The following is a 23,942-nucleotide window of genomic DNA, read 5'->3' as shown; positions in this document are numbered from 1 at the left end:
CGTAATATACATTAACAAATACTGGCTCACCTGATGACTTTCATGAACGGACTAAACACATCGAGATTTATTGTCATTTTTTCTGTTATCATCTTGTCCATGGTGCTCTTAAGCTCTTCTCCGTCTCCTCGAAAGATCAACTTGCAGATATCTTCACCAAGTCACTTCCTAAGAGACGCACTCGTGATTTAGTTGACAACCTCAAATTGGTCTCACATCCACCTTGAGTTTGAGGGGGGCTGTTAATGTATATTATGTTAATGGGCTTTAGGCCCAGTTAGGTTACTTGTATAGTACACTTTACTTGTACCGCACACATATGCCTCCTATATAAAGGCACTGATGTATATTCTTTTATTCAAGAAATACAATACAATCATTCTGTATTTCTAACAATGTAAATCAATGGCCAGAGTATGACTGTCCTCGCCCTTGTTTTGGATCATTACTACGTAGTCCTTGTAGTATGGCGTATAGCTATTGTCAGCCCACGATATTACATCTGCCGTTTCTTCTGCTAGCTGATAATCTACATAGATGGTGAATACCCTTGTGCCAGAGACGTTTATCCTAGATTCTATTTCACAGAAATGGAGCCTCACCAGATAATTAAATCCCGTCTCGACAGGTAATCCCCATGTCAAATTAGACATTGAGTTCCTAGTCCTGTTGGGACCCATTGTAGCTACAGACTGATAGACAGCTTCAGGTGCAATGTATTTTGGTATTTTTGAGTATTTGAGTTTCAAAGATGGATCACGAGGAATTGTACCGTTGCTCAACAAATTATCCTTTGTGCCCTTGGACCATTGTCTAAACATTCCAGTGTCTTCCATTGGGGGATGGAGCTCCCGCCAATGTTTAATCGATAAACCATCTCGAGTGCCATGTTGTCGTTTATGTAGAACTGAGGAGCCTGGCCAACATAAACAGGAACTTTACCTTCTATAATAGAACTACTTGAGGTATAGTACAGGTCCATAGGCATGGAGACAACCTCAATACCATTAATGAAAGCATAGCAACTAATAGAACCACTTGTAAAAGGAATGAAGGTTAAGTTCAATTTTTTATTTTTTTTAACATTGATGCAGAACTCTTTAACAAAAGACTTTTCGCCTGACGAATTAGTATGAATGGAAGCGCTGAAGTTTCTAAGTAAGGTGTACGAACCTGCTTTGACAGTAAAAAAGTCTTTAGACTCAGTGAAACCTGAGTATGCAGCTGAGTGAAAGTACAACCGAACGAATTTCGGGCCAGGTGTGACCGGAAACACATATGTGAATTGGGAATAAGACAACCGAGCTCTACTGTAGGGGATAGACTCAACGGATGATGCTTGGCGTTGGGCTTCAGAGGAATAAGATTCGTTGTTTTGTTCCATGGGACCGTACTTGGAACCTGTGTCTCCGATCCAGTCACGCTCATCGGTAGCCTTTGAGTTGCCGAAAGAGCCACAGTCGAGGGTAATATTATCAATAGCTATGTAAGGGGGTGTAGAAGTAGCAACTGTAATATGGTGAAGGAGGAAAAAAGAGAGGAAGAAGATGAAGAAGAAATGTGTCAACATTGAGTGGTTGTTCATGGGAGCAAGAGGTTCCTGAGTAGCTTTTAGGTCTGTACTCTGTACAGGGTTAAAACTGCTAGGGGTAATAAGCGGGTGGGGGTGGGGGCCGTGGGAAGTTGCCTGGGGAGACAGAGACTTCGAGTATAGCAAGTTGACTCAAGTCTCTTAGCATGTACGTAGCGGATGTGATGGGGCTAGTATACTATAAATATCATCCAATTTTTGCATTAGTTCTAATTTGATTGTCAATTGTTTAATTTTTGAAAAAACAGTATAATTAGAAACAGAATTTTTAAAATATTATTCCAACTAAATGCATCTTAAACTAATGGCATAGAAAGCTATATGCGCATGCTCAAATACCTTTTTTGTTGGACAAATTTTTTAATGACTTCTAATCAGTCACATTTCATTGGGATTTCTCATGCATGTGCTCATAAGCTTTTCTTTTTCTTTTTAATCTTAGTTTTTAAATTTAATTTTTAACTCTTTTTTTGTAAATCCCCTATATGTATTTAGGCTCTTTATTTCAATAATAAAAATAATAATTTTTTACACCACAATAAAAATGCCCAAAACTCACATGCCTCTGCTTCTTGATGGGGGAAAAAAACACCCAAAGAGGTGAAGAAGAAAGAAACAAAATAGTGATTTCGGCTAACCTAGTAGTGAATAACCGAAGAAAAGTGGGATTTAAAAAATAATAATAATAATAAAAAACAGTTCAGAAAGTAAAATAAGGGGAAAAAGAGCTTACTTGAATGACGTGGTAATAAAAATAAATCATTTTAAAATTGTTTGTCACAAAAACTAATTCCATTAGTCTTGGTGAAGATATGAAGCAAGGTTTCATCCTTATCCAACAAAAATCTCATACACTTATCTCTATTTAAGTAATTGACAAAAACACATAAAATTAGTGGGAAACAGATTGACTCCAAACTGGGATGAATGAAAACAAATGACATTAAACCAAAAAAAAGCCTCTAAACGTGATTAGGGTAGTATAACATAATTATCATTCCTTTTTAGAACATTAGTCAAATTGAATGCTTCTTGGGCTAATGACACTAAACCCTATGTATAAAATATGGAACTCTCTTTCTAAATAGAAGATCAGAGTTTTATTAAATTAGAAAAAATGAAGGCGTAAATGCTCTTTTCGTCCCTATATTTTGGGGTCATTTCTATTTTGGTCCCTACATTTCTATTTTACCACTTTTAGTCCCTAATCCAATTAACGCTTGTTATTTTAGTCATTTTCATCACTCAACTAACAGAAAAAGCTGACGTGGCAAATGGAGTGCACTGTTGACACAGTAAATGCTGACGTAGCGAATAAAATAATAATAATAAATTATTTATTATTTAATAAATGCCAAGTCAGCATAAAATAATAATAAATGCCACCTTAGATCCATGTCAGATTAGAATTTTAAATTTTAATTGATCAAATTTTTTTTTTAAATAGAATTAAAAATAAAAAAAATATGAATTTAGATCTAACATCCTCTTCATCAAGAACACAGAAGAGCACAACCCAGAAAAAATCATACAAACCCAGAAAATCAAACACAAGAACACAAGAAATCAAACTGAGAAAAATCACAGAGATGTTTTTTATTATTCACGGGTTGTATAAGAAAACTGACGTGGCAACTCAACTCCAACAAAACATCCTTTGTTCCTAAACAACAACAAAGTTGAGAACAAAAAGCGAAGCAAAACAAAAACCCAAACTCTTTAATATTAAAAAAAAAAAAAAAAAAAGCATTACTCTCGGCTTCTCGGTAAATAGTTGTTTAGATAAGACTAGAAAGCACTTTAAAACAAAAACAAAAACAGATAGCTTCAAATTCAAGTACCTAATCCTCATTCTTCGATTATGTTCTTGTTTCTCAATTTCATTAACTCAAATTTATAGTAATGTCTTGGCTATTCAAATCGTTCCAATCCGACGGTCCAGATTCGTCGGAGCAGGATCACGATGATCACAGCCCATCCACGACTCCACGTGGAGTTAAAGACGACCTCTCCGCCCTCGGCCAAACCCTCAGCCGCCAGTTCCGCGGCATCGCCAACTTCTTGGCCCCGCCACCACCTTCTTCAATCACAGCCGATGATCCCTCATCATCATCACCAGAATCACAGTCGCAATCGCAATCCCAAGCTCTGATCGGATTTATAGATTTTGAGATTTTTGTAAGAGTGTGTGCGTGTGCATGTGTGATAGAGATATGGCGAATTTGCAGCAGAAGATCAACTACGTGTTCAAGGTGGTGTTGATCGGAGACTTGGTGGTTGGAAAATCTCAGCTGCTAGCTCGGTTCGCGAGGAACGAGTTCAGTTTAGACTCCAAAGCCACCATCGGAGTCAAGTTCCAAACCAGGACACTCTTCATCGATCACAAGACCGTCAAGGCTCAGATTTAGGACACTGCTGGTCAAGAAAGGTACCACCATATCTCTATCAACAGAGATTCTAATTTCTATATTATTCACGGAGAGAGAGCTTGGAGCTTGCAGAAGACTTTTTTTTTATATATTATTTTTATTTAATTTCTGTATTCATTTATGATTTTTCTCAGTTTAATTTCTTGTGTTCTTGTGTTTGATTTTCTAGGTTTGTATGATTTTTTTTGGATTGTGCTCTTCTGTGTTCTTGATGAAGAGGATGTTAGATCTAAATTCATGTGTTTTTTATTTTTAATTTTGTTTTTTATTTTTTTTTAAATTTTGATCAATTAAAATTTAAAATTCTAATTTGACATGAATCTGAGGTGACATTTATTATTATTATTATTTATTTTATGCTGACTTGGCATTTATTAAATAATAAATAATTTTTTTATTATTATTTTATTCGTCATGTCAGCATTTATTGTGTCAGTAGTGCACTCCGTTTGCCACGTCAGCTTTTTTTGTTAGTTGAGTGATTGAAAGGACTGAAATAACAAGCATTAATTGAATTAAGGACTAAAAGTGGTAATAGAAATGTAGGGACCAAAATAAAAATGACCCCAAAATATAGGGAAGAGCATTTACGCCAAAAATGAATTGATACAAGCAACTGATCCAATACAGTAAGGCTATTCTATATATACATGTCTAAGTCCCTAAAAAATAGTAAATTAGTTACTAACTATGCTAACTGTACAATAGTGTTTCATTATATGCATGATAGCCTAATTATTATAAGCCACGTGTATCATAGTCTCCAAAGCTATGTATGAAGACTTCATGATAAGGTACTACCTCAATGGTTTCTAGCACATCCCTGCAAGCCTACTGGTGTCCTGTATCTGATGCTTCTGCTACACGTTTGCTCCACAATTGTTTATTGTTGTGGCTGTCCTTGTCTGTTAGTGATGATGCTACTGTGCTTGTACTAGCTTCAGTATAGCTACCAACAATCTCTTTGCTTTGTTGACTGGCTCCACCATTGGATTGCCCAGCAGATAATTCCTTAAGCCTTGAGCAAATTGTATCAGTTTTAACACTATGTGAATGCTCAAACTCCTTTTTCACTGACTTCTAATCAGTCACATTCAAAATTTATGCTTTTATCTAATGATATAATCACAAATTCACAATCTATAACGAAATCTTTGATTGTTAATAAAAATAATTAATCTTTTGATGGGATCTTGCATTGTTTGTAATTGAATTTTTTTGCAACTATTGAGAGGCGTTTCAGTATTCAGGCAACTTATACTATTTGTCTATCATTCATTAATTTATAATCTTTGTTGGGTACATTTTTTTACACCTAATATTATTTAAATAACACCTATTTATTTCTTTTTCAAATGTCACAAACAAATTATTGGGCATGCCTAAATATTTTGTGATTATCACTATGCTATCCCACGACCTTTCTCCTCTCTATCACAAAACTAGGCTACAAATGCAAGACACTATAGGACCTAATATTTTCTTGTAAAAACCCGAATTATTTAGTAAGTGAGATAAAATGTAATCCTTTCTAAGGCCCAAGAATTTTATACTTAGCAAATATTCGAAAAAACCCATGATGCAAATTCATGGCAATACTATCTTTTCCAATGGGATTCAACCCCATGATCAAAGCCTAAGATTGAAACCCGTGGCAAAGTATTTGTCAAAAAGCCCAGTTCCCACTGGCAATATATCAAAAGCTCAATCTTCATTGACAATATCAAAAGCCTAGTTCTCACTGGTAATATCCAAAAACTATTGTTCATTGGCACTATTTTATCAAAGAGCCCAAGATTATTAATGCTTGGCAAAGAAAAAAAAATATCATGGTATAATCGTTGCTTATTGCTATGGCAATCGTTTTATAAAAACTCATTGGGAGTTATATTGAAGATTATGATCTCATGTTATAAACCCATGAAGTGCATGATCATCTTTTGTGTCACAACATCAACACTCATGGTAAATATTCAAACCCACAAGCTCAAACATTTAAATTATGATGCGGTTATTAGAAACTACGAGCATTATTTACAATACAAAATTCACGATAAATGATTTACAAAGGCATTTTGAAGCTTGTCTTATTGTTTCAAAAATTACAACTAATTGCCCAAAGGCCCATTATGAGTATCTATGAAAAAACCCAAAATATATACTAATAAAAGTCTAAGAGGAATGAAAATCCATGGCAAACATGTGTTGTTAATGTCTATTTTGTAAGATGCATACAAACTGGCCCAAAGGAACTAGCCCATGTAAGCAAGCCCAATCCAAAAGACCCCAACAAGAGGCAGAGGATTGAGAGTAGACAACCAGCCCTTGTTCATCCCTAACCAAAAAACAACTAGAGACCCCTACAAGAGAACCAAGCCTTTGAGGGTGAACTAGGGGCTGTCCCATCAGTTTTCTGTCACCCTCTACCTTACGTGAATAGTGCCCAAAGGCTGTCATATCAGCTGAAGTTTAAAGGATGATGGAACTCCATCATCTTCCTCAAGACTGTACCTCCAGTGGAAGGGGAGTTGAAACCAAATTATCCAAACCTCAACAAATTGATGCTATAAATGTTAAAATGTTCAAGATGTGATTCATGTGCCAAGCCCATGAATCCCAAAGGTGAAAAATTGGGAACACGTGATTTGGAAGGCATAAAGGGACCTCCAATGGAACTCCCTGAAGTGGACTTAGAGTTTGAGACCTGGCTTGGGGTGTTGAATTCTACTTCTTGGGGGTCCAAATCTCAGTTGCAGCATTAGGATTCATTCTTGATACACGCCTTAATCCCATTGATTAAGCTTAGCCCCAGAATTCCTGGCATTTAATGCAAAACACTCTAAAATCCCATCATTACCCAAAGAAGCAAGGCAGCCCCTAAAGTAAATCTCCTACTTCTAACCAAAATCCTAGGAAGATTAACCTTGATTCACTACCTCTAATCAGTCATACAATTTTTGGATTTTTATTAATTAATGCTTCTCTAAAACTCCATTATAAAAACATAAGCACCTCTGCCCAAAGGGACAGCTACCCGCCCTCTGAGACTTTGGATTCGTTTGCCATTTTTGCTAGTGGTTTAGCTCCCCTCAAGCTCACCACTCATTATCTTTAGCCCACACTCATCTAATCTCAGATATTCTTTTCCCTCCTTTACATAATCACAGCTCATAAATGTCTTCCAATTAGTCACAAACAGCCCAATACTCACAAAAAGCCTTAATCTCAGTATTAATCCTATCCCACTCACTCAAAACAGCCTACATTCACCTCATTCATGCCTTATAAAGACACACTCACCAAAATCTTAGTTTAATACTTGCTGCACTAAGTTAGGATCTCTCTCTCCCTTCACACCATGCCAATTAATCCTTTTTCTTCTTCTTATGGAACCTTTAATTTTTACTTTTTATTTTATTGTCGAAGAATATGATGTATTTATAACGATCAAACTCTTCTCTCACATTGATGTAATGATGGCCGAAAGTACAATAAATTCCTCTTGACCGAGACATACAAGGACCCCCAGGAGTTAACACTTTCCTAAATTTATCTAATTATTGATTGCTGGACTGTGTAATTTCACCCTTACCGTTGGACAATTTATCTTTCTGGACTTAAGCATAACTTCACCCTTACAACTGGAGAATTTATTTCCCTTGAACTATCAGAACAGGACCACTAATGTACTAACTAAATATTGTAAAGTATTTTCATTGGGCTTTTGTTGCTATTTTGTTAAGTGCAGCCTTTGTTTTCTTGCTTGGATAGGCTTGCCATCACACTGAAAGCCTTTGGGTGCCATCTCAAGAACCCATAGTCGAGGTTCGGCTTGGTTTCCCAACATTTTATTCAAAGGCATCAATTTCCCCGTCAACAATCTTCAAGCAAAATACTTATAGGTTCTAGCTCTTAATTTTATTATTATTTAAATATAAAAAAAAAAAAGAATTCAAACTACGAAAATGCTTTTAAAAAGTTTTACAAAAGTTGGTAATATTGATGCAATTTTAGAAAATATAACTAATGGTTTACAATTTGTTACCCCATTTGAATATTACACAGACAAATTTTGATATATCCTTGATGATGATGTAGGCTAAGTAACTGATCATAAACCCCATGTATCTTTGTCTATGTTAGAATACTCTTAGAGTATAAGTCCAAAGGGCTTAGGCTAGTAGTAAGTTACCAATACATCGCATATTGTCTACCTATATATAAGGCAGACTATTTACTTTATTTCTTACAGTTTAATACACAGTCTTTCAGACTTTCAGATGATATCAGAGCCAATATTTGATTTACTAGTTTTTCATCAGTAATTAGTTTATTTTTCCGTTGCCTCTTCTTCACCAGTCGACCACCATAGTTGCTGGCGAAAAACGACTCCAAACAAATGATCACACTACTGTTTTAGTCTGATCTTACTTTAACTTGTATAACCACAAGCAGGGGTCTCTAGGTCATGAAACTACGATCTCAATTCCCCCAGAATCACATTGATAAGACTCTACATGCACCACTTATCAAATCGAATCTCCAGCAATGCAACCACCAAAGTTAACTCTCCAATCAATATATCATTGGAACCATCATGATTTTTATCCTCAGATCTACAAAAAAGAGGAAGTCCGGTGACCATCTACAGTCCACGCACCTGGACGCGCTGACCAAAGCCTCTGCTCTTACTCTCATATGCCGCTTATTCGTTTCACATGCCACACGCGCCAACATAGAATTGCTAACATCATCAAGCCACGTTAGCCTTAATTCCATGTCACCTACCACATCACCTGACACATCAACTAGCCAATTGAAAATGCCACGTTAGGCAAATTGACCATTTGTCTGACACATTGAATTTTGTTTGACTTTGACCAACTGTACTTTGACCAATATAGGATAACTTTGACTTTGACTAGGCTGTTGAGTTTGATCCTAGGTTTGAATTTTTCAATCAAGTGCTTCCTAGTTAATTATTTCTTCCTAATTTCGTTTTTGCAATCCATTTTTGTATTTGGGTTTTCCTTATGGCACAATTGGCACAACAAGATATTTCTCATCCAATTCAAGTCGTCCTTATTGGCGACAACTACTTTCACTAGGCACAAGCCATACGCAGCTTTCTAGCTCAAAGGTTGCAAGTTATGGCTTTATGTGACTAGGCAACGTAAAGTTCCTAAATGCAAAGAGGGTGAAGCTGATGATGCATATGCTCTTCACTTTGAAGATTGGGATTATTACTTGGCTTTGCAACACCTCCACTCCTACAATTCACATGGAATTTGGGGGATACAATACAACCAACAAAGTTTGGTATATACTTTGTTCCCAATATTCTAGATTTGATAGCATAAGAGATCATAACCTCATGGTTGCTTATTACTACATTTCATAGTCACTTGCATTTTCTTTAGGATCAATTGACTGTTTCATCAAGACTCTATTTGAGGTTAAATTTGTAAGTGCAAATCGTGAAAGGGTATAACTACATCAATTCTTGATAGGTATACACCATGGGTTTTAATTTGTGTGTAGCTAGCTACATCTCACTCTATTTCCCTCAGTTAATAAAGAAGTCAATAAACTGGATTGTGAAGAGGTTCTCTTAATATCTCCTCACTCTACCAAATTCCTTTGCCTATGGTACTTGCTACTCCAGCCTCTATCATTACTACTGATACAAACTTCGCAATGCCTCTTGGCCCTTCCCAATATAAGAGAAATGATAACAAATGATTCAATAAAAATCATGTCAACTGCAAATTCTGTAAGGATAATGGACACACCCTGGAGCAATGTTGCACTCGTGCTTGTATACTTCAGAATATGACAACCTTGGCTACCTCCGAGCTACTCCACCACAGGTTGCATTAGTATCCAACCTTGTCAAGTCTACATCTTTGACTACTTCAATCTTCTTTGTAGCAGATGTGCAAGCTCTCATCAACCAAGTTTTATCTAGACCTTCTAGTGAATCTAGCCCTCTCTATGATGTCAGGTAATTCTTCTGAGTGGCTCCTTGATTCTGCATATGGTAATCACATAGCCCTAAACCTTGTTCTCATAGCCGTACACACCCACTATTCATCATACTATTTACATAGCCAGTGGTTCCCTCATGATTGTTACTCAAGTAGGTTCCATTTTTGCTCCCAATTTGTCTGTCTCTAGTGTTTACCAAATTCTCAATCTTGCTCACAATCTCTTATTTGTTGGTCAAATTTCTGAACTTGGATTAATTTTGTTATTTTCTTCTAATGCTATTATTTTACAAGATCCTTGGAATGGGGCAGATCATTAGGATCGCCTGTAAGGTTAAACGATTGTTTGAGTTTTATTCACTCTATCTTCCTTCACCTGGCCTTAGCATCTACAGTTTTTCCTTCCACCTCATCATCTCTTGAGCTTTGGCACTCATGTTTAGGTCATTCTTCTACTTCACGTGTCCAATTACTAGTGTCTATGGGTATATTAAGCATGACATCCAATAGTCTTTTTGATTGTATGGCATGTCAAGTTGGCAAGCATCTTTTAATAAAAGTGACTCTTATGCCTTAACACCTTTTGGTATTGTTCATTCTAATGTATGGGGTCCCTCTCTTGTTCCAACAATGGGAAGTTCATGATATTTTGTTGTTTTTGTGGATGACTTTTCTCTTTACACTTGGATTTACTTAATAAAATATTGTTATGAAATTATTACAATTTATCGTAATTTTTCCAAAATGATTAAGACTTAATTTTCAAAACTTATCAAATTTTTTTGAACATAAAATGCACAACAATAATGCCAACATGACTTTCTCGATATTTTTCACCATTATGACACCATTCCCATATCTCTTATCCAGACACTTCTCAAGACAATGGTCGTGTTGAAGGTAAACTTCTTCACATTCTAGACACTATTAGGGCACTCACCACTACCACTTCCACTCCCTCAATGTTGTCTACACCATTAATAGGTGTCCTACACCTATCTTACAATACCAAACACCCTATTTGTTGCATGACACAACTCATAATTAGAGCATTCTTAAAGTTTTTGGTTTATGCATGTTTTGTTCTCCTTCAACCCCATGAACGCATAAAACTTCAACCCCACTCACAATTATGTTGTTTTCTTGGTTATGGAATTGAACAAAAGGGGTATAGGTGTTACAATCCTGTTGCCAAACAACTTAGGATCTCTCGTCATGTGGTCTTTTGGGAACACAAAATGTTTTACACTTTGTCCAATTTCATGGATTCTACTTCTCCAACTTTCAATGTGGATCCTATTCCAGACATATTCCTTGAGATCCGATCTACCAACTCACTTCCTAATGAGCCAATCGTTGCAATTCTTGCTAGGCCCTCACCATTTGCCCTACCTGCAGATCTTGCAACTACTACTAACCCTAAGCTTCATCAATCTACTTGGGTAAGAAATTTTCCCTCTCACCTTTTGTGACTATTATTGTTTATCTATCATTGCATTCCTTCATAAACCTCAGAACTTTCATGAGGCTTCCTTAGACCCATTGTGGCAACAAGCTATGAAAGAAGAATTGGATACACTATATAAGACACAAACTTGGAATATGGTTGATCTTCAAGTTGGCAAATCTGGTATACGTTGAAAGTGGGTATACAAGATCAAGTCTTGCTCAGATGGCAGTATAGATTGCTACAAGGCCCGCCTAGTTGCCAAAGGGGTTTATTCTAGAGTATGGGATTGAGTTTGAGGAAAACTTTGCCTAGTTGCTCATCTTTCATCTATCCAATCATTTATTTCCATTTCCGCATGTCTCCAACATTCTCTGTCTCAGATAGATGTCAAGATGTCATTTCTCAATGGCAAGTGTAGACATCCCATTTTGCAATTCCTATTCGACCTAACTTGCATTGCAGTGCTATGTCATCACCATTACATGTCTCCAAGATAAGACCAAAATTTTGGCCATTTGATCTCCAAATATTTTTCGCAAAACAAATCTTAAGGTCATAACAATAAAAAATGACAATTCATGAGCATTAATCAAACCATCGGATTAAAAGATATCAAATAAACAAGTTTTATTTTCTCAAAAAAAAAAAAAAAAAAAAATAATTTAACGATAAGGTGCACTTGCATAAATCAGATTCTTACCATGGGTAATTATAATATCTTAATTCTGATTGGCCTATTTTTAGTCCAATTTAAATTGGGTGATGTGTTGTGACCCTATTAACTAAGGGTAGAGTTTATTGTAAGGTTGCATGCACCAAATCTAGTCCAAGTGAAAACATTTATTGATTCATTACAAAATAAGTAAAAATTGATTAAATAAATAAATAAATAAATAATTAGACATATTTGGAATTAATTTGCTAAACTTGTGGACCATAAAAATCAGAAAAAGAAGTCAAAATTCAGAAGAAATTAGGTTTGAATTGGAAATGGAAACATACAAAATGAAACAAGAAAGATCTGGAGGATCTAAGGACAAAGTGCCGATTGACTTGCTCCCCACACAAGTTGACCATGGATCCTACATTTTTTCTTTAAAAAAAAAATCTAATTTTCCTAAGTCTCTTTATTGCTTTGAAACCTAACCCTACCTCCCCTACTCTCAGTATAAATGCTCCCCATCACCTCCAATTCAAAACACTTAGAAATTGTTTAAAATCCCATCAAAAAAGAAAACCCACAAATTAACCCATCCACAGTACTCATTAGTCACTTCCTTTAACACATGTTTTTCCTCTTTTATTATTATTCATCTCCAACAGATCTTCCTCTCAAACCTTAGTGTTGGCCCTAGGCCTAGGTCTTTTAGGTCATGGCTTAAGGCCTCCTAACATAGAAAGGCCCCCAAATTAATATGGGGCAGTATTTTTTTTAAAAAAAAGAGTAAGTTATTTGCATTTTTTTTTATCACATAAGTCTTATAAATTGATATGTCACCCATCACAATAAATAATTCAATATTCATTTAATTTTTTTTATTGAAATGTCACATTAATTTGTAAGTTTTTTATAGTAAAATTTGTAGTAACTTTAGCATCTTTTTCATATACACAAAAATTATGAATATATATATATATATATACACACACACACACACACAAACACAACACAATTACCAATTCACCATTAAGTGAATGGAAAATGCTAAAACTAATATACACTTTATGACAAAAAACTTACAAATTGATATGACTAGAATAAGATTAGTGCCACTCAAACAATATAATAAACGAATGTTTTGAATAGCTTTTTATTTATTTATTTGTGGCATGTCAATTTATAAAACCTACATAGTAAGTATCATTAACTTACTCTAGGTGAATTAGTCTTATTAATTAATAAGAATTAATAATAAATTTTTATAAAAAATTATAATATAAAAATAAACTAAATATTGTTTATGTGATATTTAAATATAAAAATGGTCTCTTTTAAATTTTCGGCTTAGGCATCAAATTATCTTGGGCCTGCCGTGTCAATCCTGTACATGAAAATCCCTCATTTCTTAATATATACTTCATTTTTCCTAGTTTGTTTGTCATTTATTCCATTTTAAGATGTCTCAAAATATTGTCCTGTTTCTAAAAGTAAAAGTTATTAATTTGCTAATGTTCCTATTATACCCCTACTTTATTTTCAAAACTATTTGAAAAGAAAACTAACAAACATTTAAAAAATCAATTTAATTGGAGCACTTTTTTCGTTGCCTCATTAAGAATAACTCTTTAAAAGAAAAAGCTAATAAATTTATTTAAGAGTAGTTTTGTAAACTTATACATTTTTATAAGATAGACAAGATAATAAATGATGTTCTCTTAAAAAGTTTGACTTTTTAAACAGGAGAAATAAATTGAGACAGAGGAAGTAGAGAATAGACAAGATTACGTGTGTAAGGCTTAGAGTAGACATGGGTGGGCCAAAATTGGGGATTAACCCTGTTTGTCAAATAATATAATTAGTAGGCACTATTATAAAACTATATTTTTTACTACCATTTCAAGTTTAAAATACTCGATTTAAGACTTATAAATTAAGTTTCAAAAACTCAATTTCAATGCTACAAATGACGTCCATTTGAAAATCAAATTGGTAAGACTTGATTTATGAGATGACCCAATTTAATTCCCAATAGACTGAGTCTAGAGTTATTGAATCCTGGTCCTATTTACGTTACCCTTAGCACATTGTGGTAATCACCAATCAGGAATTGTTTTCCAATAAACAAACGATACATTCACTAATAAACACGCATATACACGGATTCACAAATATCCTTATTGGTTGTAATATAGCATATCCTTAATAGAACCAAAAAAAAACAACAACAAAACCAAAAACAAAAAACGAAAAGAATTCCACATAAGAGAACAAATGTGCAGCTGAAGGGGAACACATTTCCAAGATTGAACGGTGCAGTGAGATTATTGGCACTGGATCACGCGGTTGTACGGACTTAAACGTGCATTACAATTTTCCTGGAGGCAATAACGAGTGGGGTCGTTAGGTCTCCCACAAGGAGATAAAGCTGCTTCACCGGGTTTCGTGGTAGCCCTCGGTGCAGGACCTAGATCATAAAGCCTCCGCCGTATGTAAGGGTTCATCGGGAACTACATGTCGTCCTCAAGCAGCTGGCATTCGCCAAGGCCGCCATTGCACGGCGGAGTGGAGTTGCTCTGGACAGGGACAGCCGAACTACAACAATATGCACTAAGAATCAGTATCGCAAAGAATGCCAGAAGATATATACCTTCCTTCCTATTATTATAAGCTTCCATTTCACTACCAAATGATCTCCCTCCACAATTCGTTCACACACTGTCCACCTAGGGGGATATATCATTTTATATAGTTAAATAAAAAGGTATGTGTAGCAAAAGAGAGGACGATAACTAGATAAGGTCGAAAAGTGAGTGAATCCCTTCCACAAACTGAATCACATGCATTGTACTTCACTTGAAAAGTATTTTTCTTGTCTGATGTCGTACTAAAATCCTTGTTAATATATGGACAGGTAAAGGTGTCAATTTAGGTTACAAAGTCGGATTCGTGTCGTGTCGAGGTAAGAATATTTGACTAAATGATTCAATTCTAGCCCAACTCATTCAATAATCGTGTCATGATTCTTCAATCCTAATCCGACCTGTTAATAGGGCGGGTTGACTTGACCCAACCCATTTAACACGCTTAATAAACGAGTCGTATTGGATTGACACGAATGTAACACAATTTATTTCAACTTGCATAATATTAAATACGACATCTATCTAAAAATATTTTTTTTTACATCCCAAAAAAGCATTGCTTACACTTCAAATCTTCAACTCACATTTAAAATAATATAATTCAACAAAAATATCACATTCGTCTAGAAATAAGTTCTTTACACTCTAAAAGAAGTGCATACACTTCAACCCAAATTCAAAATAACAAAGTTTAACAAAAATAAAATAACATAGTTCAACAAAAATATAATATCCTTGAAACTCGCCAAATACTAAGTATTTATATTGAAAAAATTTGAACAAATAGTAGACTAATCCTAACTATGACCACTGTAAGGGCTGAAATTGAATTGATCCCAAAACCGGCTTGGGCTCACTCATTAACGACCCAAACAATAAATTTATAGAGCGTGGGTTGAAGAACTAGATTTATCCTAGAAGAAAAACGATTAAACTCAATAGTGAAGGATAATATAACATGGACAAGATTCTCAAATTTTCCTTGGAACCAGCTAGGTTATCTTTTTTATTGGTTTCTTTAAGAAGTCTCTTATTCCCAAAAATATCATCCTCTTCTCTCAATGCATTCTTCCATGTTATATACTGCTATCCTGGTGTTATCTGCACCATGCACGTGTAGATTAAATTCGGGAGATCCCTTCCTGTCCCATCCAACATTTCCTGGAATCTTTAACCAGCAGCTGTAAGGCTGCTTCATCACTGTTCAGACATCACCTCCACATTAATGCGATTAGAGAGTTGGTTAAGGGGCAATTAATGCAGAGGTTGCAACCTTTGAAGATATTTGTCTGCTCTCTAATCCTTATCCCTGGTCCAATGTCCTACCCTCAAATATGACGTAGCCCGAAGTAAGTATGTGATGATAAGGCGCTCAGATTCACCTCGGACAAAGGATGCCGAGAATACTTTTGTCCTCGGACACTTATTGGGCCTATCTCACATTGTCTCTGCTCTTCTCTTAATTTTATTCAACTCATAGCCTAATTTGGGCCTCCTCGGGTAGTTAATGTCCTCGGATATGGCCATAGGCCCAGTTAATACCGCTTTAACTGTACTTTCTGATAAACTGGCCCCCATAATACCCCTCAAAATCTTATTTTTTCACTCCTCGGAAAAAAAGGATGATTTTGATGTCCTTATCTAGTCTCGTTTTTTACTTCACTCAGTATTCTTGGTCTCCTTCATGTCTCTTGGTATGCTTTGGATACACTCCTGACGCTTCGACGTCCAAGGCGTGCCTAGCATTAAATTTTGGTGACGCCCCTGTCTCCCACGTTCAACGGTAAGATGTAAATCGAACAGTAGAGGGTCTATCTCGTATCGCGAGCGGGAACTTTCCCGCTCATAACTTCTGCATGACTATAAATAAGTTTTCAAATCAATTCTCTTTCTTATCTTTAGCGTTCACACAATTTTAGAGCTCATACACTGAACCTACCTTTCTCCTTTTTCGTCATTTCCTTGTGCATCTACAAATACTAGAGCTTTGTTCGAGGACCCTTTTTCAAACCTGTAAGTCTTCTTAAAACCTTTTCAGCTTTCATCTTAAACTTATTAATTTTTCTACGAAACCCTTTAGGAAAATGGGGAAAATGGGTAAGTTTCGATGTCTAGTTGAGTCCGAGGAGGGCATGAGAAATTTCCGCGCTAAGTATAGGATCCCCCCAATAGTGGGTATGAGGTACGCAGCCCAGGGAGAATGGGTCGGTGCTAGAAAAACAGGGAAAGTGGTTATTCCCATGATTGCCTTCATAGAAGACAGGATGACCATCCCCATGGGTACTATTACTAGGAACTACCTTAGGTTCTTTAGGTTATCCCCAACTCAGTGTGCCCCAAACATGTTTAGGGTCCTAAGAAGTATAGAAGCCTTGAATGAGATAATAAACCTAGACCTGACCCATCATGACATGAATTGGGTGTACAACCTCAACCACTTGAAAAGGCAGGGATATTATCTCAAGTCGAGGTATCCCACAGTGAGGCTAATTCAGTACCTTCCCACTTCAAACAAAAACTTGAAGGAGGATTTTCTTATCCTTTCTGGGGAATGGCATGATGGTCTACCATGCCCCACGGAGGAAGGAGAACCAGGTGGGAATATAGCTATAGATTGATAACGTTTGGTTTACACATGCATATTTTCCTTCTTTTTTTTTTGTTTTTTTGTTTTTGTTTTTGTTTTGAGCCTAAGTATTCTTATCCCTAATGGCGCTTCATTTCAATTCGATGATTTTGCAGATAGACGTTCTACCAAGCCCCAACTCAGTTTGGTCAATAAAGCAAGCTGGGACAGGGTATTGCAAGCCGAGATATATGTGAACGAAGCTAACGGCCAACTCCGAGCAGCCCATTTAATCCTCGGATACATTCCCCTTTCATTTGCTTTCCAAGCACCGAAGTGCGTAATTAGAGCCCGTGATCCTTGGCTTCGCCGTATTAGCGTTGCCTACTAGGGGTTCATCATTCCAGAAGGTGTTCCACTTCCTCAGGACACCCCCAGTACTAATCCCCCTTTTGTTGCCACAGTCTCGGCGAGAGCCTCTTCATCCCGGCTTGCCCTAAGGGAAAAGGAAGTAGAAGAGAAAGAGGAAGAAGAAGAAAAAGAAGAAGAAGAAGAAGAAGAAAATCCAGAGGAAGTTGTAGAATTATCAGACTCCTCGGAGGATTTTGAAAATTTTAATCAAACTATACATTCTGAGGAAGATCTTGATGAAATGGGAGTGCAAAGGAAGTCCCATAAAATTTTAATGGAGCTGATCGAGAATCAGCCTGGGAAGAGTGCACCGAGAAAAGCAAAGCAGTCTCAGATTCCTCCTCCTCCTACCAGGTCTCCTCCTCTCGCTCTTCATCAACCTTCTCATCCACCTTCCCAACCAGCTAGAGCTAATGCTGCCGAATTGAAAAGGCGAAGGAAGCAGAAAGGAAAAGATGTGGTAGATGCTGGAAAGACTCGTCCGACCCGTGAAGAAGAGGTCCAACGAGTTGCAAAGCAGCAGAAAACTAGCCATACTCTACAATGAGGCTAGGAGAGGTCAGACACTTAACCTCCTGAGCCACAAGCCTGGCTGCCTGCACCCATGCACGGTGGGGAGCCCCTAAGGGATGATGCATCAATTAGGGACTTCAATGGTGGTATTGGGTGCCACATAGCCTCGACCGTAGAGGAGACCCTATTACTTCCAAAGGACATGGCTGAACTAAAAAATGTGAGGAAGAACAAACTCATCCTTAACAAAAAAAGATATTTGGAAATGGTATAATGTTAATTTTTAATTTAAATTTTTTTTTTTTTTTTTTGCGATCGTCATTCATTGATATATGCTTTCTACTAACTATGGTGTTGATTTTTTCTTTTTAGATTATCCAAAATACTTTTAGGCTGGATGAGATGTTCAATAACTGTTACCAGCAGTTAGAGGATGAAAGGAAAAAACACTCGTCTGCCGTACAAACTCTAAACATATCCGAGCATAACCTGGCGGATGCGAGGAAAAAACTAGTTACTGAGGATCAAGCTTGTAAAAGCCTTGACTCGGCCTTAGAAGGCTTCCAAAAGCAAGCCGAGGACCAGAGGAAGTGCTTGCGCAAAGCAAATGAAGAACTGAAGGCTGCCAGGGAGCAAGTGGCAGTCCTTAAAAAGCACCTGGAGGAGACCCAAAAATTAAGGGAGGAAGCTGAAAAGTCTAGGGAGGAGGCCGAGAGGGCAAAGGTTGAGGCCGAACAGGCAACAAACAAGGCCGAATAGAAGGGTTACGACCTCAGGGTGGCTGAGACAGAGGAAACCTTGAGGGCAGAGGTGCCAATGGTATGCCACATTTACTGCGCTCAAACCTGGAATGAAGCCCTTAACCAAGCTGGGGTCGAGGCTTCATCTGAGTTAAGGAAGGCAGAAAATGTGTTCTATCCTGCAGCCATCCGAGCCTCGGATTTTTCATACACTCAGGCAGAGGTGACTCTCACAGCTACTAAGCCCAATCTAGAAGTTCCACATCAGAATCCTCTTCCTCCCAACCAACAAGAGCTAGCCAAAGAAGCCAGTGCAACCCAAGAAGCATCCTTGGATAAAGTTGCAACTGCTTTTGAGGTAGAGGTAGCCTCTCAGAGCTTTCAGCAAGATCTAGCCTCTACAGTCATGCCAGCCGAGGGAGCTGCTAAGGACAAAGAGAGCACAACTACCTCGGAGGCAAACAAACCAGCTAACCAAACTGCCAGGCTTTAGATTAAGCTAAAAAAATAAGCCTTATGTTATAATTTGATTAGGACTTTTATAAGGACTCTGTCCCTGTTTGTCTCTTGTTTTTATTGTTGTTTAGTCTTATTTAAATGAAGTACACATTTTCATTTTTTGGAATTTGTTTGAGTTACCGTTTATTTTGTTTTTGTGTTGTTCGTTTTGTTGTTTCAGTTTAAGTGGTTTCATTATGGTTGCCTGTTGTTTATAGGGGAAAGATATCACTTCCAGACATTTACAGTTGATGGTTAAAAATGGATAATACTGATTAAAACCATGAGATCACATAGAGACATTTTAGATATGTATGTATTCTTTCTAATAAAGTGAAGTTTAAGGAAGAATTCAAAAGTTGAATAAAGCTGGGTCTAAAGTACTTTAATTACACATTAAATGATACTCACAAGCTTATTAGGATTTACATCTTCAACAAGTAGCTATAACGCTTTGATTCGAGGACGATTTTGAGGGTTTATTGTTTTGGAAAGCCCAAGTTTATGTTGCATTTAACATTTTCATAACAAGAGGATATATTGATTTCTTTTGAACCCCTTCAGTAATTCAATAGATGCCATAGGGTATTAATTTCTACTAAGCTTGTGGTCCGAGGACCTGACATAACTTAGCTTCTGTTTAATACTTCATAAGATATCATAGGGTGTTAATTTCCACCAAGCTTGTGATCCGAGGATCTGACATAACTTAGTTTCTGTTTAATACTTCATAAGATGTCATAGGGTATTAATTTCCACTAAACCTGTGATCCGAGGACCTGACATAACTTAGCTTCTGTTTAATACTTCATAAGATGTCATAGGGTATTAATTTCCACTAAGCTTGTGATCCGAGGACCTGACATAACTTAGCTTCTGTTTAATACTTCATAAGATGTCATAGGGTATTAATTTCCGCTAAACTTGTGATTTGAGGACCTGACATAACTTAGCTTCTGTTTAATATTTCATAAGATGTGGAAACAAATAATTCATGACTGGTATAAGTTAAAAGAAATCCAAACTAGATTACTTTTATTAATAATAATACCTCTTGAGGTTGTTTACATTCCAAGGATGGGGTAAAAGTTTTTTGTCTAAATCTTCCAAATAATAGGCCCCTATTTCGGTCACCATGGTAATCTGATATGGTCCTTCCCAGTTAGGCCCAATTTTCCCCAAGCTGGGTTCTTGGTAGCTCCAAGAACTTTCCTCAGCACCAGATCCCCCACAGCTAATGGCCTCAGTTTTACATTGGCATCATACCCTTGCTTAAGCTTATGCTGGTAGTACGCCAATTGGACTATCGCATTATCCCTTCATTCTTCGATCAAATCTAAACTTTTCCCCAAGTGCTCATCGTTACTGTTTGAGGTAAAAGCACTAGTCCTTAATGTTGGGAAACCAGTTTCCAGTGGGATGACGGCCTCGGCTCCATATGTCATGGAAAAAGGAGTCTTTCCTGTTGATCGTCAAGGCGTTGTTCTATAGGCCCAAAGAACATGTGGCAATTCCTCCACCCATTTTCCTTTTGTATCATCTAGCCTTTTCTTAAGTCCATTAACTATTACCTTGTTAACAGCTTCAGCTTGCCCATTCCCTTAAGGATAGGCCGGAATGGAATATCGATTCTTTATCCCTAAGTCCGAACAGTATTACCTGAAAGCTTTACTATCAAATTGAAGGTCGTTATCTGAGACAAGAGGGTGAGGAGTTCCCAAGGCTTAGCTTCTTAACATCCACATCTCTGATGTTAGCCAAAGGCTCAGTTTCGACCCACTTAGTAAAATAATCCGTGCCGACTAGCAGATACTTTTTATTTCCTAATGTTTTAGGAAAAGGGCCGACAATGTCTAATCCCCATTGAGCAAAAGGCTAAGGACTAGACAGAGGGTTAAGATTTCCTCCAGGCTAGTGGATGTTTGGAGCGAACCTCTAACATTGGTCACCAATATTCTTGAGTAATGGCTCGATGTGATAGGGATTTGCCCCCTGTATGGCTTTCACAAATTCCTTCATGCAGCTCCTTTAGGAGTGACTCTGACATCTCAGGATGTATACAAAGCAGGTATGGCCCCGAAAAAGAGCGTTTGTATAACTTTTTGTCTTCGGATAACCAAAACTAAGGAGCTTTCCTCCGTATTTTCTTAGCTTTCACTTTCTCCTCAGGCAAGGTGTCGTTTTCGAGGAATTTTAATATGGGATCCATCTAGCTCGGTGCTAGATTGACTCGGTGAACTTGAGGCACGCCCTTTCCTGATGGGGTGGGGGTACACAAATCTTCAACGATTATTACCCGAGGATAGCTCCATGCTGAAGAGGTTGCGAGGGTTGCCAAGGAATCGGCGTGGGTATTTTCACCTCGGGGAATGTGCAACAAGTCAAAAGATTCAAATTTCATTTGCATTCGCCTAACTTGATTCAAATATCCCTGCATTCTTGTATCTCGAGCTTCCAGTTCCCCTCTCACCTGGCCGACTATCAATCTTGAATCCAAGAATAATTCTACTACTTTCCTACCCATTTTTTGGACCATACTCATTCCCATCAATAAAGCTTCATACTTAGCTTCGTTGTTAGTAGCTGAGAATCCCAGCCTCAAGGATTTTTCAATGATGATCTCTTCAGGGGATATCAAAACTAGCCCCAACCCTGTCCCCCATTGATTCACCACTTCGTCCACATGTACCCTCCAGGAAGGAGTGCCCTTGGTGGAGATCAGACCAACCGATTTTTCATCTATGTCATTTTGCTTCATATCAGCTTCTTTTGGATACTCAACGAACTCGGCTACTAGATCAGCAAGGACCTGGCCTTTAACCGAGGTGCGAGGCATATACTTGATGTCGAAAGCACCTAGGATTGTGCCCCATTTAGCAATCCTCCCAATATCATCTGCACTTCTAAGTATGGAATTGAGCAGTAGTTGAGTTAAAACTACTATAGTGTGGGCTTGGAAATAATGTGGGAGTTTACGTGTCACAAGGACCACGACTAAGATGGCCTTTTTCAATGGTAAGTATCTCACCTTGGCTTCGTGAAGTGACTTGCTTACGTAATAAACTGGTCTTTAGATGCCGCTATCCTCTCGTATTAAGACAAAACTAACTGCATGAGAGGCAACGTCCAAATAAGCAAATAGGACTTCATCTACCTCAGGGCTAGACATGATAGGTGGCTTAGATAGGTATTCTTTCAACTGCTGAAAAGCCACAACACACTCTTTAGTCTACTCAAATCCTTTTCACCTATGCAGTAGAAGGAAAAAGAGGCGACACCTTTCAACCGACCTGGAGATAAATCGGTTTAAAGCAGTAGTCATTCCTGTCAGTTTCTGCACCTCTTTTGGATTCAGAGGTGCTTGTAAATTGTTAATGGCCTTAATCTGTTCTGGGTTCACCTCAATTCCCCTATGAGTCACTATGTACCCCAAGAACCTTCCGACACCTACACCAAAGGAACACTTTGAGGCATTCAAACATAGCCTATGCTTTCTCAGTATCCCAAAGATGCTCATAAGATCTTCTACGTGCTCTGATCGGTGCAAAACTACAAGTGCACAGTATTGTAGTTTTATAGTAAAGTGATGAGAAGAGTATCGTCCTCAGGAATTGGTAATTTACTTTTGACAAATACCAAAATTATGTTAATCTCGATTCTATCTAGAGAAGTCACTAAGTTTTTTGTAATTGAAATTCAAAATAAAATCAATTTAAATAAAAGATATGCAGAGGAAAAGAAAGATGTTGCTTGAAAATCAACTTAATGAGAAAGATACTTCTAGGAAATTGATTTACCTAATCCCTCATTATGCTTTACTCATCTAGTTAATTTAATTTAATTCTCTCTATTTGTTAGCAATCTCCAAACTCTTCCAAAAGCCTCTTTCGACAGTCAATTGGAAACATTCTTGTTCATCAATTTACACAAGAGTATGCAATTTAATAAAACAAGAAAGCATTAAGACCAATGATTTTAATGCTACATAGGTTCATACAAGTCTTTCGATCTCTATATTTACCTATGCTGAAATATTCAAGATCTATCCTATAATTCCCTCTTTCGACAGTAAATCACAAGATTAAAATCATCTAATTAATTGCTAGTTAATTAGAAGCAATAAGCTTAGAATAAATCAGACAAACATGAAGAGAAATTGTTCAAATTAACATAGAAAAGCAAGCATAGTTCGGAACTAGATTACATCATTTTCCTAGAATAAAGAAAGTTTAGTTCATGCTAAAAATTAAATCCAACACAAACGAGTTCACCATAATTTTTTCTGAGAAGATTGGAAAGAAAAAGAATGCTCAATAGATCTCGTTCAGCCTTTGTTTAGTTCAATACCCCTTCTTCTTTTCTCCTTCTTTTCTTCTTGTTTCAGCGTCTTTTTTTTTTTTTTTTTTTTGCTTCTATTTTTAGCGCCTCCTTTTCTTGTTTTTCTATTCAGCGCC

The 23,942-nt window shown here is 37.0% G+C and overlaps 1 pseudogene; it reads right to left on the bottom strand.

The window, feature by feature from the left end:
- Positions 1–23,942, bottom strand: part of LOC126720873 (receptor-like protein kinase FERONIA) — a 68,581-nt pseudogene that overhangs the window by 5,111 nt on the left and 39,528 nt on the right.

This window comes from Quercus robur, chromosome 4, assembly GCF_932294415.1.
Source record: "Quercus robur chromosome 4, dhQueRobu3.1, whole genome shotgun sequence".
NCBI classification, from domain to species: domain Eukaryota; kingdom Viridiplantae; phylum Streptophyta; class Magnoliopsida; order Fagales; family Fagaceae; genus Quercus; species Quercus robur.
Note: the sequence above shows the minus strand (reverse complement) of the source record. Positions and strands in the feature narration are given on the sequence as shown.